The following is a 14122-nucleotide window of genomic DNA, read 5'->3' on the forward strand; positions in this document are numbered from 1 at the left end:
ATCAAACCCTATTTCTCCCCACCTCCATTCGTATCTTTGAATCAGTAGCTTAATAAAGGAGTCCAACTTGTTAAACGTCTTGGTTGTAATGTGTGACTATCCTACCCTGCATAACGATGTTCATGCTATCAACCATCAACCTACGTCTGTCTGATCTCGACTTATGTAAAGTACGTAAAGGCGACTTTCAATGTGTATTATTTACAGCAATGTCCATCTTTTATTCACTCGCTCACTCATCAAACATGTATCGAATATCCGAATAGATGTTTCATGAAAAGAATATTGGGAGAAGCGTTGTATATCTGATATTGCTTGTTTTAATCAGAACCCTTTACATAACTATATTTTGTGAGTTAGAACACATCTGTTATCTTGTGTAATCAGTGCTGCGCCACTGGGATTCAATGCCGTACGTTTTACCTACGTTTTCATTCCCGATGCGTATACATACACAAACAAAAGACCGCTATAGAATATACTGAAAATAGATGTCACTTATCACCAACGCAGCCCTATTTTAATTTCTGGTGGATACCATCCGAAGTTCATTAAATAGTGTATCATAATGAGTTTAATGGAATAATTATATCAGTTTCTATCACCGATGTACATTTTCACCAGCAATGCTCAATTGTTGATATTAATGATTCGCACGGGCCCTGGCAATATATGCGCTGTATTGACAACTGCGAATGTCTGTGATAGGGGAGCATGACCCAACACCATCTATTGTCCGAACCCGATATTCTTCTAGATCACAGATTGTATACATAACTAGAATGCCCTTCTTCTGTCGATAGTCCACGTGAACACACGTGTGTACTGTGGTGGGGTATGAGCTCTGTGTATCCTGTCAGTTATATTCTGACATCTGTGTTTTCAGTGCCGTGTAGCGTGATGAAACTAGGTCAGTGTGCTGTCAATGTATAAACTGAACCTTGAAATATAGTGTTATTGCCAAGTATCGAAACTAAGGTCAAACTCTATTTACGTATTTGTAGTCTAACGCTTTGTTGGGCATCATGTGAGTCATACCACAATGTGTCATTATGTTGGGAGCGAAATGGAGTGGCTATGTGAATGATGATAACGCCCTTTTTAGTTATATTCCAGATATATCATAGTGCCCTTCTAATAATCGATACTGAACCAGGCAAACCCGTGATTGAAAACATGAGCAAAGAACCAGATAAGCCGGGGCGATGACGCGCAATCAGCCAGGTCACATTACCTGACCACCCGATCCCCTTTGTATATTACACTTCCAATTGCAACAAGCAAGGGCACCTGGAACTGATTCTGACGCTAAATCCTCACAGGGGACAAAGCTGACGTACCCGTGAAGATCCGGGGTAGAATAGGTGTTCAGTAACCCATGCTTGCCGTGAAAAGCGACTCTGCTAGTCGTAAGAGGCGACTCACGGGATCAAGTGGTCAGTCTCGCTGACTTTGTTGATGCATGACATCGCATCCCACTTGCTTGGGTTGATGCTCATGATGTCAATCACTGGATTGTCTGTGCCAGACTCGATTATCTACAGACCGCCGTCATATTGCTGAAATATTGCTCAGTGCGGTGTTTAACAAAAAACAAAAACAACGATCACGCAGATTGAAGACGTTTTATACCTTGGTGAAACCCTTGAGCTAATGGTCCTGACAAACCAAGGATTATAATCAGGGAGAATGCTTAGTCCATCATCTCTCACAACACTTCTCGGCCCGTGAAGATCCGGGGTAGAATAGGTACTCAGCAACCCATGCTTGCCGTGAAAGGCGACTATGTTTGTCGTAAAAGGCGACTAACAGGATCGGGTGGTCAGGTTCGCTGACTTGGTTGATGCATGTCATCGATCCCAATTGCGTGGATCGATGCTCATGTTGTCAATCACTAGAATGTCTGGTCCAGACTCGATTACTTACAGACCGCCGTCATATAGCTGGAATATTGCTGAGTGCGGCGTTAAACAACCAACCAACCAACCACAACACTTCTCAGTATATGTCCTGTGAACCATCGTTCGTCGGATGAATGTATTAATCAAATTGACTGCAGCATAAGCAAAACTTAACAAGGATGATTGCTCACTGCATTGGCTCCCGCCATCGATTGGTTTCCATCGAGCAGACTAAAGATATGTGTACATAGCAGTAAATCTTAATACACATCTACATGTATACATCACTGTTGAATGCAGCGTAAAACCGCGACGATGTGGGTCGATACTCGACATATGCGTATGCACTGTACATGGTTGGGCGTTCCTGTCCGCCCATTTCCACAGTAACCGTCACTGTGTAGATTCTCTTGATCCCTCAATGTAAAACGCAACTGTGACAACTGTTCTCTTACCACGGCTATTACCTTAAAATACACGGGGGTGCATGCATATTGAGGTAGCCTAGTGGTTAAAGCGTTCGCTCGTCACGCCGAAGACCCGGGTTCGATTCCCGACATGGGTACAATGTGTGAAGCCCATTTCTGGTGTTCCCCGCCGTGAAATTGCTGGAATATTGCTAAAAGCGGCGTAAAACCATACTAACTCACTCACTCTTGATCACTCACTGTAAAACGCAACTGTGGCAACTGTTCTCTCATCACGGCTATTACCTTAAAAATACACGGAGGTGCATGCATATTGAGGTAGCCTAGTGGTTAAAGCGTTCGCAAGCTCGGGACAGGTACAATGTGTGAAGCCTATTTCTGGTGCCCCCGCTGTGATATTGCATAAATAACGGCGTAAAACCTTACTCAACCACTCCACACATATTATTCCAAATGCGTACAATAAACATAATTGGCAAGTTTCGCGGAAATCAGATGATCAACACTTGAAAACTGCTTCGAGTCTCAGGTTCCTTGCTGTGCTTCGCTGACCACTTCAGTGCATATTCTGGCAGAAAAGGCCGTTCTCATACGCAACAACGTGAAAGGGACATGGCCTAGCCATGGTTCTATATACATGGATGAAAGGAATTGACCACTCATGAGATGGGGAGCCTGGGAGACATACAGTTTTGTCCCCTCTGGAAGAAGGGCTGAAAGAAGCCAGCCAAGGAAGCTACATGAAAGCTGCTGCAAAAACACTTTATAAATTAATGCTCGGAATATTTTATGAGCAATGCATTTAACTCCGAATTTGGCATCTCATATCCATCTCACTCCATCACGTGTGTACTCGTGACCAGTGTCGGGTCAGGATGGATTTGAACTGTGCACGTCAATCACCAGTGCAAATACACCAAGACCTTCACCTCCTGACCGATTCTAAGATTAGTCTTAAGCTTCACAATACCTTTATTTTTATTTATATGTCCGTTCTCATAAAACACAGATAAAATTAGACTTCAATGTGACAGAAATTGTCTCAGAGGCAGACATTATTATCATACTATACATTTATATACGGCAGAGGGGCGGTCGGGTAGCCTAGTGGTTAAAGCGTTCGCTCGTCACGCCGCAGATCCGGGTTCGATTCCCGACATGGGTACAATGTGTGAAGCCCATTTCTGGTGTCCCCGCCGTGATATTGCTGGAATATTGCTTAAAGCGGCGTAAAACCATACTCATACACTCACTCATACACCGCAGGTATCCAGCTACTATCAGCTCAAATGCGGTATCGCCCTTATTAGGCATGGCTTTTTTTCTGGTGACATTTGAAACGTTCTTGTGACAGGGTGTCCCCTGCTATTTCGCTTAAATACATAATGTGCGTTAAAAAAGGCTCAATTACTACACAATGCTACCATTATCTGTTAAAGGAACCATGTCACATACCACGCAAACATGTGAAGATTATGGTACAAGATACATTACCATGTGATACACATAAATGATGTACGACTGACCAATAATTCTTTGTAACCAATCATGCAAATCAATGTAAAACTTGGTGTTTATTTGTATTGATGAGAAACGTTTTATGATACAAACGTTTATTATATCATATATCAATATACTAGTGTATGCATAACGATTCCTCACACAACAGCAACCATGTTTCATTTTAATTTAATGTGATTGTTTGTTATGATTGATGTATACAACAGAAGCATAGGTCTCCGAGCTTGTTTTATGATCGATCGTGATAAATATAGAACCTGAATCGATAACAATTAAGAACAATAGTAATCAATAAAGAATGTCGCGACAAGAACGATAACTCGTTTGAACTCATCGCAGCGCCAGCCGCGCGTGAATTTGGATCAGCTCGCGAAAAACATGGGCGACGGAAGGAAATGAACGTTGCTGATTTTGGAGTTTCATAACATGATTCACAAGCGATGGCAACTTAGAATGGCGTGAATTTCCACTAGCCCCAAACAGAATTAATTGGAGGAGAATGATAAAAAGGTATTGCTCGTGAATAGCAACTGGTAATATTTTTCCTTCATGGTCGAGGTCGGTGAGGAATCGTCACGTTTGACAGCACTGGCGCCCTTACTAGCGGGATAATTACTCTATGCAATAACGGCCAATATACAATGGCTTTTATGCATGACTACATGGGTAAGGTGGTATTAGCCCTGTATCGCATATCGGGGGCCTGTGTTAGGCTCAACTGTTGTGTCGGTGGCTGTATGTGATATGGGAAATATGCCGGTGTGAAAATGGAGACTGCGGGCAGGTGACATCTGGGACAGTTGTGTGGGACTTCGTAGGATAGGTATAAAATTATTGATTTTCAACTCTGTTATGTGCACAGGTTTTGACGATGAATTGTTGTCATATTTTGATTTAGTTTGTATTTATTTATGTGATTGTAAGCTGTTAAGGTGTTCAATATTTCTCTATGACCGTAGATGTTTTAAGTTTTATATCAATAAGTAAATTGAATCCGTATTGTGATCAATTTGAAGCATAATGTTGTTTTGTTTGTTGTTTAACACCGCACTCAGCAATATTCCAGCTATATGGCAGCCAAAATGTTGTTAACATTGTATATGTTGTATCTTTTGTTTAACCTTTTAGATTATAATGTCAAAGAGTAAGGTTGTTTCTCACAATTAACATGATAAATCAAATTGATATTTTTGTATAATTATATTAATTACAAAATAATTTCCAATTATAACTCATGATGATTTACTTATAGCTTCATACCTCTAACCTAATTCAACCGAATTGTAATTCATCTTCAATAGTTCTCTTATCAAACTTTTTAAAACATTGTGGGCAAATTTTGTCTAGAAGAGGGGTTGGTTGTTTTTTTAAAATGTCCAGTTTCCATGGCAAGAGGACCCCTTAAGATCCGGGGTAGAATAGGTCTTCAGCAACCCATGCTTGCCGTAAGAGGCAACTATGCTTGTCGTAAAAGGCGATTAACGGAATCGGGTGGTCAGGCAATAGTTCTCTTATCAAACTTTTTAAAACATTGTGGGCAAATTTTGTCTAGAAGAGGGGTTGGTTGTTTTTTTAAAATGTCCAGTTTCCATGGCAAGAGGACCCCTTAAGATCCGGGGTAGAATAGGTCTTCAGCAACCCATGCTTGCCGTAAGAGGCAACTATGCTTGTCGTAAAAGGCGATTAACGGAATCGGGTGGTCAGGCTCGCTGACTTGGTTGATGCACGGTCATCGATCCCAATTGCGTGGATCGATGTTCATGATATCAATCACTGGATTGTCTGGTCCAGACTCGATTATTTACAGATCGCCGTCATATAGCTGGAATATTGCTGAGTGCGGCGTTAAACAACAAACCAACCAACCATGGCAAGAGGTAAAGATCCACATCTGAACAAAGCTGAAATTCGATGGTGGTCCCTATATTTTACATTTAAAACATACAAATCATACGATTCAAACACACACCATGCACATCAAATATGATAATGGTTCATTAGAGGAAAGATTAAGGGATAGTGGTTGTTTTATGAAAAAGTGACCCATGACAGTTCTATTTTGTCAAATAAAAATAAAGGCTTGATGTGGAAACAGTGCATGTGTTTAGGATAGTGGGGAGGTGTCACTAAAAAAATGTTCCATGTAATAAATGACCACTCCCTAACTGTAATTATCTGAAACAAATTAAATCAAAATATACACATGGCCTCTAATTGTTGAAGGATCTCCAGGTAGCTCCTGACGATGATGTTTATGTTCCTCAACAATTAGGGCAGTGAGATAGCCTAGTGGTTAAAGTGTTCACCCGTCACACCAAAGACCCGGGTTTCATTCCCACATGCATACAATGTGTGATGTCCATTTCTGGTGTCCCCGCTATGATATTGCTGTGGTATTGCTGTCATATTGCTCACACAACAAATGTTTCAATGATCAGCGTAGCACCATAATCTTGAAAGTTTAGTTACCTGGACTGTTTCAACAGTCTTGAAGGATCTCGGAGGTTAAAATGTTTTAATGATTGGTTAAAATTAGATAGTAGTGATCATTATGTGCCGTGAGTGTTTTTATTTGTAATTAGATGCCATGAAGCCATATAGAATCTAACCATGATGACATCATTTTGACTAATTTGAGACGTCAGCATTTTCATTTTTTAACTTTGATGCCGGAATGAAGTAATTTTCAAATGTATCTAGGCAAAGCCTTGGCAACAAACTGATAACCTTTTCTGTATAGTACATAACTTGTGAATTTTTTAGAAAGGACGTTATTTACACAAGTAATCTGCATTACATATGTTTGCTTCAGTATGGGCTTCTGGGCCAAAGAGAACTATCCCCAAGTTACACCATAAGTTACTCCAGATAAGCTTTTGGTGTTGTGGGTATTTTAGCCATGCATTTTGAAATCATTGGGTATCAGTAATTCTATCTGGGTATTCAAATTTCTGTTACCCACTAGTTTTTACACATGTGGGTATTTAAATATTTAAAAACGCTATTCATCTAGTCCTTGCAAACTGGTGTCGTGTGGGTTCAAGAGCTTTATAGGACTCAAAAATATCACGATACTTCCACAAAAAAGTGTGATGGCAAATGATCATGATGTAACTGTCATCGTGGAATTTGGCAAGGTTGACGATATGTCTGTTTATAATTTCAAAATAAGTTGCTGATTTGCTAATCGAATACGCAGGGTTACTTCACAATATTTTGATGATACGCAGAAAGTTTTATTTTTGTAGCGTATCTGTAATATTCGTTGCGTATCTGACACGCTTGTATTTTATTTTACTGCATATTTCTGAAATTTCTGATGCATATTTTACGCAGATATGCAGCTTATCTGGAGCTCTGCAGTTATATTGCTATTTGTGTCGTACGATATTGTTTTCTTGGTATAAGGCAAGAGACCTTTTCACATGGGAATATAGTCCTATAGTGTCCTGAAGATCTGGGGTAGAATAGGTTTTCACCAACCCATACTTGCCGTAAGAGGCGACTAACGTGATCGGGTGGTCAGACTCGCTGACTTGGTTGATGCATGTCATCGTATCCCACTTGGATCGATGATCATGATGTCAATCACTGGATTGTCTGGTCCAGACTCGATTATTAACAGACCGCCGTCATATAGCTGGAATATTGCTGAGTGCGGCGTTAAACAACAAACCAACCAACCATGGCAAGAGGTAAAGATCCACATCTGAACAAAGCTGAAATTCGATGGTGGTCCCTATGTCATATAGCTGGAATATTGCTGAGTGCGGTGTTAAACAACAAACAAACTTTATGGTGTACAATTGATTTGTGAGCTTGTAACAATGTAACGATTCATACAATGTGTCAGAAATGATTTAAGAAAATTTAAGATCAAGTGTTTGTTTTCACTGTTTAAATAAGATTGAATCTTTACATGATTATATAATGATTATATAAACACTTTTACACAACCCTTCATACATTTTCATTTAACATGCTTAAATAATATGTTTTTTTTAATTGAATTATGGTAAAAGCAGGTACTTTGGTGTGTAATTGCAGAAAATATCAGTTAATGATAATAATTAATGAGTACACAGCTGCTATAAATTGATTTTAGCCACATGGTTGTAAAACCATTGCCCTACACTTAAGATGTGGTTTGTTTTGTGAAAAATGTTCTGGTATCATTGTATGTCTGATACTTTAAGACATTGAGTAGTTTATTTACTAACCTTTCGAGCTAGTGTTGTTTTGTAAGTTGGTGAGATTGGTTTATTTCTTGTTTAATGTCGCTCTCAGCATTATTCCAGCTATATGATAGCAGTCTGTAAATAATCATGTCTGGACCAGACAACCCAGTGATTGATGTCATGAGCATCGATCCTTGCATTTGGGATACAATGATATCCAACTAACCAAATTACCCAATCCATTTAGTTGGCTCTTGCCCATTTAGTTGCCTCTGTTATTTTGCTGCGAACCTATATTCTTACCTAGAATCATGGGTTTTACGAGCTTGTGAAAACATAGGGTCCACTTTGCCCATGTAATATTTTTCTAGTCCTTATATCATGTATAAACAATGTACAACAATGAATGATCTTACACAGTGATGCTGCTAAAGACAAATAGCATGAGGACTTTTCAGTGAGTTTGTGAACCTCTCTACAGGATATTCTTCTGTATTATGATCGGATTTGTAAAGGAACTTTAGGATATATTGGGTTTCAGTCAGTCAGTGTCCTAGAAACTGAACTTGTCTGCACCTGTAGAAACCACGTGTAATCATGACTGTGTGCTTTGTTGGGGTGCATCATGTCTAAATCTGTAGATCCTAGTGTGTGGAATAAGGTTCAAAATTTCATAATTGATGAATTATTTGAAAAAAGAGAAGATTTTACTTGTAGAGCTTTCTTTCTTTGTATCCAAAGTGTTAAACAAATCATAATCGCAGATTCCTTAAAAGGAATTAACAGAACTCGAAAATCATCCATCACAGAGTTCATGATTGTAATGAAATAAATTTAATGTGAATGAATGTGGTGTGGTGTGGTGTGGTGTGGTGTGGTGTGGTGTGGTAGCGTGTGTGGTGTGGTGTGGCGTGGTGTGGTGTGGTGTGGTGTGGTCTGGTCTGAGAATATGCATTGATGTACGGGTGACTCATGAGATCACTCATGACAAGCATGGGGTATCAGTAGGGAACATCTATCAGAAGCTTTGTTATCCCTTGGGAAGTTAGCTTGCTCAAACTTTCCCCATCCAGGCCAGTTTCTCTCCCCTAGCTGAAATCTAAACAATGTAGTCAAAGTCAGCTTCATGTTTCCTGTGTCAAATGTTAGTTTGCAAAACAAGAGTCAATCAGCAGGAAGTAGTTCTTAACCAGGGTCCAAAATTGATAGCCCATAGTGATAATATTCCCTAATCTGTTTTGTTACCTGAAAAGAATATGGCAACAGGTTTCTGCAAAATTGAATGTCATGTTGCTTTTATTACATTTGTTTAAGGAAAACTGTAACAAATTTATTGCTAAATATACCTTATAATATGAACCTTCAATTATAGATGGAGCTTTAGAGTTCAATTGATTAAGATATATAATAATATGAAAAAGACTACATTTAAATGGTTCTGACATAACAAATCTTTACAAAGTTGCAATCGAAGATGAATTTGCACTCATATACATTAGTAATGTTTGTCTGGTTGAAAAGGGAAATTACTACAGTGTTTGAATGAAAGGTTAAGAGTCCAGTGATTTTGACAAACTCAAACAAACTATTTCTGAATATATCTCATAATAATTTTTTTATTGATCTGCCATGCAGCCAAATAGGACTGCACAGCATTATCTTAAACCAGTAAACGGTGATACTAACTGTCAAATATTTGTATTGAAGTTCTATCTGAACATGTTAAATAGGTCGCTGAGAAGTGTTTCGTTGTTTTTTTTTAAATAATGAAATAAATCAGAATCCCCCTCGTTTCTCATATCACATGAAAAATATATACATGCTGTTTGTCATGGTGTGTTACCTTCCTTGCTGAAGAGTTACTTTTGGTGACTGAGCCTGTTTGACTACGACGACATTGTTTCCAACAAAAGGGGAAAAGTTGAATGAAGGGCATTTCGAATGTGGAAATAAGTTTATTGCTTTATAAACCTTCAGGGAGCACGGGTGGCCCAGTCATCTAAGGCACCGCGAATCACTGTGCAAAGTTGCACCAGAAACCTATGATTGTGGGTTCGAATCGCGGTTTGCTCCGATTGTGTTTCTAGGTTTGTCAGCACCATACCCGTGCTCGTGGGTTTCAACGAAGTGGTAAACATCAGAGACCTACATCACTTCAGGCTTTCCTCCCACATTAAGCTGACATGCCGTGATATAACTGGAATACTGTAAAAAGCGGCGTAAAACCAAACTCACTCACTCACTCACTTTATAAACCTGCAGTGACATCATCATCTCATTGACCTGCCAATGTCTTTATATCTCATAAAATCCCCAACATGTGCAATAGCTGGTATTTTATATATAAATTTTACATATAAAACCCCTGGTATCTTCCTCCTTATTGGTCCTGTTATCAGTGAAATATTGTGGTGGCATGTGGTCTTGTGTACAGCAGACAAGTCACATGTCAGATGCACTTAATCAACGTTGGTCGGCCAGAGTGGTTAGATGGACAGCTTGACTCCAGCGAGTTTTTAGGGCTTTGTTCCTGCACCTGTGGTGTCTCCTTGGGAAAGTGACTTTGATGAGACGGTAATGTTTTGGACTGTTAACCTTCCTGTGTCTCACAGGATTCTTAGGTTTCTAAACTACCCAGGGAGTTGAGAAGTTGAAAATGAAAATTGAGCCCACACTGACTGGGATAATAATTTGAGCATGCTCCTGTGTGGTATAGAAATGTAGCGCAATATGAATGGCATTCTTATTCTTATTCTCATTCTCATATTAAGTACTATATGTAATTATATTATATATGCTGCTGTTTTGGGAGGTCAGGCTAGCTGACATGGTTGATGCATGTCATCGTATCCCTGGATTGTCTGGAGTCAATTATTTACAGACCGCCGTCATATGGCTGGGATATTGCTGAGTGCTGTGTTAAACAACAAACAAACAAACAAACGCACAAATCATTGGATAACATTACATAGTGCAACGTTAAACAAAAAATAAACCAAGAAACCAATCTCGCCAACAAACATAACATTGCACATCTACATTGAAAGGATTGCTGATGTAATGTTCAACATTTGGAACCTGTACAAGCTGCATCGATGACCGGACCCATCTCATTTGAATATTCATTGTTTGGCTCACAAATGCTTTCGAGACAAGTAGGCGGTGCCCAGAATTTATGCAAAAATATTTGATTTGTTACAGGTAGACAATGTACACATGTGCATGTGCAGGTCATGATGGTGAAATTGAATACGCTCCCCTGGACACACGTGTTGCTCATAAGACTATTTAGAGGTCGGTGGGACAAATAGATACCAGCTTTCTCTGAAATTCTCAAAAATGATTTCAATTATCATTTTCTAGAGCTTATGGTTATCTCTAGTCTAAAACATAGGGGACCGAGATGAGGACCAGCCAATCATCTTTATAGATAAAATATGGTTGCAGGTGCACCACACTGTCCCAACTTGTTGGCAGTTGGAGGGTGATATGGCTGTAGGTAGGGTTCAACCTGTCTGGGGCTGGACCTCAGCTGATCCTAGTATTGGAGGGTGATATGGCTGTAGGTAGGGTTCAACCTGTCTGGGGCTGGACCTCAGCTGATCCTAGTATTGGAGGGTGATATGGCTGTAGGGAGGGTTAAACCTGTCTGGGGCTGGACCCCAGCTGATCCTAGTATTGGAGGGTGATATGGCTGTAGGTAGGGTTCAACCTGTCTGGGGCTGGACCTCAGCTGATCCTAGTATTGGAGGGTGATATGGCTGTAGGTAGGGTTCAGCCTGTCTGGGGCTGGACCTCAGTTGATCCTAGTATTGGAGGGTGATATGGCTGTAGGTAGGGTTGAACCTGTCTGTGGCCGGACCTCAGCTGATCCTAGTATTGGAGGGTGATATGGCTGTAGGTAGGGTTTAACCTGTCTGGGGCCGGACCTCAGCTGATCCTAGTTTTGGAGGGTGATATGGCTGTAGGTAGGGTTCAACCTGTCTGGGGCTGGACCTCAGCTGATCCTAGTATTGGAGGGTGATATGGCTGTAGGTAGGGTTCAACCTGTCTGTGGCCGGACCTCAGCTGATCCTAGTATTGGAGGGTGATATGGCTGTAGGTAGGGTTCAACCTGTCTGGGGCTGGACCTCAGCTGATCCTAGTATTGGAGGTTGATATGGCTGTAGGTAGGGTTCAACCTGCCTGGGGCTGGACCTCAGCTGATCCTAGTATTGGAGGGTGATATGGCTGTAGGTAGGGTTCAACCTGTCTGGGACTGGACCTCAGCTGATCCTAGTACATGTAAGGTCCGAGAATGGATTTGTACCTGAAACACTGCTTATATTTGAAGCAAAAGTCAAAACAGGTGATTATCATGACAAGATGAATTTTGATAAGTTCTCCAAATGGCTGCAGGAAAAATGATCTCCAATATTCCTCCCCAAGTCTGGTAATTGTTTTGGACAACACGCCATATCATAGCAAGTTGAGAAACATCCACTAACTGGAAGGATGAAATATAAGCATGAAATTAAGTTTGACTACAAGATGCTCAAAGCTGAACTGCTGTGTCTCCCCAAATTTAACAAATCTGGTAAAACATGGACATGCTGTTCTGGGTGTAAGGGACATGGGATTAATTAAGGAATATGTCATTGAGTCAACTTTCACTATGTTAAGGTCTCAACTTTCACAATCATTTCATGAATGACATGACACTATTCATTATTGATCTTAGGGGTCAAAAAAAGTATTCCATTATACAGCAAATGAATTCCCTTTATTGTCACGATACTTATCAATTGTTATCTGTGCAACTTGTGAAGATCTGGGGTAGAATAGGTCTTCAGGAACCATGCTTGCCATAAAAGGCGACTGTTTGTCGTAAGAGGCAACCAAAGGGATCGGGTGATCAGGCTTGCTGACTTGGTTGATGCATGTCATCGAATTCCAATTGCGTGGATCGATGTTCATGACGTCAATCACTGGATTGTCTGGTCCAGACTCAGTTATTTACAGAACGCCATCATATAGCTGGGATATTGCTGAGTGGGGCAACAAATAAACAAACAAACTTAAATTACAGACTCCCTTATGGGCATTGGGTCAATCCGGTCCCACAACAAACAAACAAAAACAAATGTTATCTGTGCAAATATGCTGTTACCATCTTCACAGTCACCGGGTACCTCACATCTGCACGTACTGTTATGTACCATTGAACATGCCACTAGAACATGTTAGCCTAGACAGGACACACACATATCCATCATACATGTCATGGACCATTCGCTACCCCCTTCTTCACAATGATACCGGCCAGTGGGCGGACCTCATACATAGTCCTACTGGGATTAATTGTAATGTCACAACTCAACCTATCCTGGCTTACCAGTAGTGTTCTTGTTTGCTGATTAGATTTTATAGTTCTAAGGCAGGGTTTGATTTCATGCCACATTCTTGGCCAGGGGACGATACTCGCATTGGTTTGGAGAAGCATTAAGTTCATGAATTAGATTACCTACACTGATAACAATACTTTGTTGTTAGTATATACTTATGATGTTCAGATGAGGTTATTCCATGAAAAAGTGGGGGAACGTGTGGCCCGGTCGTCTAAGGCGCCGCAATTCACTGTGCAGAGTTACGTACCTTGGGCACTCAAAATACCTATGATTGTGGGTTCGAATCCCGGTTCGCCCTGATTATGTTTTTATGTTTCTTAGCACCTTGCCAACGCTCATGGGTTTCACCAAAGTGGTAGATGTCTGAGACCTGCATCACTTCGGGCTTTCCTCCTCCCACATTAAGCTGACACGCCGCGATATAACTGGAACAATGTTAAAATTGGTGTTATACACAACTCACTTATTCACTTTCATGACAAAGTTGTTCTGAGAGGCGACCAGTTGTGTTCAGTTGTGAAAGAAATGTTTATCTTGAGGGAAGTATAGCAACATTATTTTTGTCAGGTTGGAGAAGCTATTGAAACCCATTTTCCTTGTTCACCGAGTACAAGCTATTATGACTGCGTTACGGGTTACGCGATGTACTGAATTGTTTTGGGGGTTATCATCAAATAATAAGGAAAATTTGGATTTTAGAATGTGAG

The 14122-nt window shown here is 40.4% G+C and overlaps 1 protein-coding gene across 3 annotated transcripts in view; it reads left to right on the plus strand.

The window, feature by feature from the left end:
* The first annotated feature begins 4224 nt into the window (after window positions 1-4224).
* LOC139442512 (ninein-like protein) overlaps window positions 4225-14122 on the plus strand; it is an 85745-nt gene continuing 75847 nt past the window's right edge. For 2 of the 3 annotated variants that reach the window (XM_071223325.1, XM_071223327.1), the window contains exon 1: window positions 4225-4360. The gene's annotated coding sequence lies outside the window, so the exon portion shown is untranslated. Of the gene's footprint in view, window positions 4361-4645; window positions 4674-14122 lie in introns of those variants that run through there. The other variant, XM_071223326.1, reaches the window with a different exon arrangement.

Source organism: Haliotis cracherodii, unplaced genomic scaffold (assembly GCF_022045235.1).
Source record: "Haliotis cracherodii isolate W230 unplaced genomic scaffold, xgHalCrac1.p SCAF_5, whole genome shotgun sequence".
NCBI classification, from domain to species: domain Eukaryota; kingdom Metazoa; phylum Mollusca; class Gastropoda; order Lepetellida; family Haliotidae; genus Haliotis; species Haliotis cracherodii.